The 4,695-nt window shown below is 58.6% G+C and overlaps 1 protein-coding gene across 1 annotated transcript in view; it reads right to left on the bottom strand.

The window, feature by feature from the left end:
- The window catches only part of SLC17A7 (solute carrier family 17 member 7), a 16,450-nt gene that overhangs the window by 10,859 nt on the left and 896 nt on the right, over positions 1–4,695 (bottom strand). The window lies entirely within an intron of this gene.

The following is a 4,695-nucleotide window of genomic DNA, read 5'->3' as shown; positions in this document are numbered from 1 at the left end:
CCCCCCCTGCTCTAACCACTAGACCCCACTCCCCTCCCCGAGCTGGGGAGAGAACCCAGGAGCCCTGGCTTCCAGCCCCCCTGCTCTAACCACTAGACTCCATTCCCCTCCCTGAACCGGGGAGAGAACCCAGGAGTCCTGGCTCCCAGCCCCTTTCCCAGGTGGAGCCACCCCAAACATGGCTGGCAGTTGTGGGTAGTTTTCACAGCCTGGGGTGTTAACAGTTTAACCCACGAGGCAGGTTTTCAAGTTCCCCACCAGAGACGATTTGCTCGAATCTACCTGGGTCACCCACCCGACTCCCGCCCTGGTGTCTGGGCGCCTCACGCCCTCTATTTACCCCCCACTGGGGGCCGGCTATTATCCCATGGTACAGAGCGGGGGAGAGAGGCTAAGTGACCGAACCAGGGTCACCTGGGGAGTTTGTGGCAGAGTACAGGCTCGAACCAGGTTGTCATGTCCTAGGCCGGGTCCTAACCACTGGGCCATCCTGCCCCGGGTCAAGGGAAATAGCAGCTCTAGGGGAGCAACATTGTCTCCCCCACGCACACTTGGGGGTCAGGTGGAACAAACCAGGAACTCCTTGAAAACCTCCATCCTCCTCCCCACCCCAGCTCCCTGGGCGCCCCGCTTCCCTCCCAGAGATTCCCTACAACCCCCCGATTGTCCCCCATGCAAGGGGCTGCATGTGCCCTGCCATTCCCGCCACCTCCCATACCCGGGTCTCCCAGTGTGCTCTCCTGTGCCGGGGTAGCTGTGTGTGCCCCCCACCTCAAATGACGCTAAGGATCGTGTTTTTAAGTTTTCTCCCCCAACCGGAATGTCTAAAACAATTACTATTTTTTTTTTCATGGAAGCTGACATTTTCACAAAATCCCAGGACTCCAGGAGCTGGGGATTTGGAGAGAAACAGAGACTGTCGCCAGACATCGAGGTGCTGTCAAAACCCCTGAGGTGCCTCTTGCTGCATCTTTGGGCGCCTAAATCTCTTGAGAAATTTGGGCCCAATTTCTCTCTCTCTCTCTCTGACACACACACACACACACACACACACACACACACACACACACACACAGAGCAGGACTCATCCGCTCAAGCAGGGGGAGGCCGGGACACAGGCACACACAGGATCCGGCCTTGGCACACGACAAGAAGCAATTTCACATTGGGAGCCGGGCTGGAGGATAAGCCCTGGCCCAGCTGTCAAGTTCACAGCAGCGAAGGGAAAAATATCGAGCGGCGTTTCGGCTTCGTACTGGCCTCCCGTGACCCTGAAAGGTGTCGGCTGCTGGCAAACGACCCGCAAAAATCTCCTGTGTGTGTGTGAGAAACAGAGGGGGGGGTGGTGGTGCTGGTGGATAGATAGATGGATAGATAGAGGAGGTGAATGTGGATAGATAGATAGATAGATGGATGGATAGATAGATAGATAAAGGGGTGGATGGGGATAGATGGCCAGACAGTGGGTGGATGTTTTGTCACCCCCAGTCACTGGACACGCTCCTGTCCCCAGGGCGATTTCATTAGAGTCTAAACCAGCTGGAGGAAAAGCCCCTCGCTAAGGGTGCGAAGTCAACGATGCCATAACTCAGGTGGGCCGTGCGACCTTATCCGCACCCCCTGGTGCATGTGCTCCCGAGCCAGCCCGGCTTTGGGGGCGACTCGGCCCGGCCCCTGCCGGGTTTGCTGCCGACGCCAGGAGCCGGGTGGGCCATGCGGCGGGGCGTTGGAGGAAGGGACAGGAGCCTCCGCCCCGCAGCTCTTGGGCGAGGCCAGGCAGGGCTTCCTGGTTCCCGTCGTGCTGGGAGCGCCCTGCACAAGCAGGCCCTACGCCCCGCACACGCAGGCCCTACGCCCCGCCAAGCGGATGCTCCTGCCCGGCGTCTCAGCTCCCCGGGGTTGATCACAGGGCTCGGTCCCTCGCCGGCACGGGGAGAAAGGAATCCACCCGTGGGAAGCTGGCGGGTCCCGGAGGAAGGCCCAGAAGGGATCAAGCTCTGAGCAGCCAGCAGGGGGGCGGCGTGAACCACGTGCCGGGAACATGGCGCGAGGCCACACGCGGAGGGATGAAGAGAAAAGCGAACGTCGAGCCACGAGGCCAAAACTCGGCACGGAAGAGCCGCCCTGTGACGGGCCCCGGCCGTGCCCGGCGTTGAAAGAACCAGGTACGGCCGGAGTTAGGGATGGTCTGGAAAGGCCGGCGCACAAGGGGACCCGAATTAAGGATGCCGAAGCACCTTCAACTGGTCTTTTAACTCCGGTTTCATCCACGCGCATCCAGCGCTTTGGTCGAGGGAACAGATACGCATCCAAATCTGCGTCCCCCAGATTGTAGTAGCTACACAAAGATTTGGCTTGAGCTTCACAGCCAGTGTGTGTTTATATATTATAATTATAGATAATAAACGGTGTGTGTGGATCTCTATTCTATGGACACTTTCACACACATGCATGTGTCTGTATATCTCTCAAATCGGCGTGTCCATGTAATAGAGAGAGAGAGACATCTATGCAAATAGGTTTTATTTTGTCCGTATTCATGATTTTATACATACAACGGATGAAAGGTCTAGACCAGTGGTTTTCAAACTTTGTTTCTGGAGACCCAGTTGAAGAAAATTGTTGATGCCTGTGACACAACGGAGCTGGGGATGAGGGGGTTGGGGTGTGGGAGGGGGTCAGGGCTCTGGGCTGGGGGTGCAGGCTCTGGGGTGGGGCCAGAGATGAGGGGTTTGGGGTGCAGGGGGAGCTTAGGTCTAGGGCAAAGGGTTACCGTGTGGGAAGGGATCAGGGCTCTAGGGGTTTGGGGTGGAGGAGGTGGCTCCGGGTTAGGGGGGGCTCAGGGGTGGGGCAGGGGATCGGGGCACGGGGTTACCTCGGGCAGCTCCCGGTCAGCGGCGCAGCAGGGGTGCAGAGGCAGTTTCCCATGTGTCCTGGCACCCGGGGCCGCGTTGCGCCCCGGAAGTGGCAGCAGCAGGTTTGGCTCCTAGGCGGAGGCGCGCAAGCAGCTCCGCATGGGTCTCGCCCGCAGACACCACCTCCCCAGCTCCCATTGGCAGTGCAGAGCCAGTGCTCGGGGCGGGGGCAGCGCGCGGAGCCCTGTAGCCCCTCTGCCTAGGAGCCGGACCTGCTGCTGGGCTCTTCCGGGGCGCAGCGCGGTGTCAGAACAGGTCGGGACTAGTCTGCCTAAGCCGGGCAGTGCCGCCGACGGGACTTTTAACAGCCCGGTCAGCGGTGCTAACTAGAGCCGCCGTGACCCACTGCTCTAGATAAGACTTAGTCCTGCCGTGAGCGCAGGGGACTGGTCTAGACGACCCTCGCGGTCCCTGCCACTCCTCCCAATCTATATACAATATATAGACACACACCTGGGAACGTCTCCATAGATACACGGGTACGTATATATGTATGCGTGTCTTTTGCATCATTTTTATTATGCGTGTACGTATATGATATATAACCAAATCTGGGTGTGTGCGCATATCTATTACATACACACCCATGCACTTAGGGTGTTTTATATACATACAGGCAGACATCTGTGTATTTGTGCAAAAGTTTGTGTAGCTAGGTACGTATGACAGATCATCCCATCGGTGGGTGTATATTTTATCGTATGTAACACACAGATACCCTCACCGATGGGATGATTATATAATCTACACACATCTGATTCGATATCGAAGTGCCTGTCTCTATCAGCCGCACAGAAATGTTTATGACACAGACGGAGGCCTTCGATCTAACCACCGCCCGCTTTGCACAGCTCCTGGCCGGAGCCTCTCGCGCGGGGTTTCTCGCTCGCTGTATAAATAAATCGCGCGGGCTCCATTTATAAACCTGGTGCATATTTCATGAGGTTTGGCTCTAGCGGGACCCACTCTTCGCTGGAATCCAGGCCAGTTACGTAAGGGCACCGGGGTCCTTCTCCACGCCAGCGCCGGGATCTGTTTTGCTCGCTCGGCGGTTTGCGAACAACACGATGTCCCGGCTCGGCATCGATCCGCCTCCGCCCCACCTCCCCCGGGTGCGGCAGCGCCGGCCGGCTACGGACCAGACAGGAGGGCTGGGGCCCGAGGCAGGAATTCACGGCTTACGTTCAACCTTGTTCAACCCCCCAGCACACCCCCACAGGGCACATCCCCCTCCCCCCCCCCCAAGAGATACCCACATGCACACGCTCGTGCGCCAACACGCACACAGCGCAGGGTCCGTCCCCTCCAGCAGGGGGCAGCAGGGACCCACACCAGGCCCTAACCCAGCCCCACTCCGGCTACTCCATGACCTGCAATATTCTTCTCGCATTTTTTTTACCCTCTCCCTCTCCCTCCCCCCTGCCCCCACTTGCAGGGCAACCCCAACATTTTGTGATCCCCGCCACGCTCATCGCAACCCCCCCCAGATCTCCCAACCCAATGAAGGGTTCAAACTGAAGCAAGGGAGTGGGGTGAGGAAAACTGCACCGAGCTACGGAAGGCCACAGCGGGGAGATTAGAGAGGGCCGGGGGGGGGCAGGGGGGGATGAATGGATGAAGGTTATAAATAGAAAGCAAATATCCCTCCATCGCATCTGCCCCAGGAAGGGCTGATGGGGAGGGAGATGCTTCCCAAGGCAGATCTGGGGCGCACCCCCGAGCGAATCGCCAGCCCCTGCACCCCACCCCAAAGAGTTGTGTATGGGGGGGGGGGGGGGGG

This window comes from Terrapene carolina, unplaced genomic scaffold (genome assembly GCF_002925995.2).
Source record: "Terrapene carolina triunguis isolate 2854851 unplaced genomic scaffold, T_m_triunguis-2.0 Scaffold614, whole genome shotgun sequence".
NCBI classification, from domain to species: Eukaryota; Metazoa; Chordata; order Testudines; family Emydidae; genus Terrapene; species Terrapene triunguis.
This window is presented reverse-complemented; position numbering and strand designations above follow the sequence as displayed.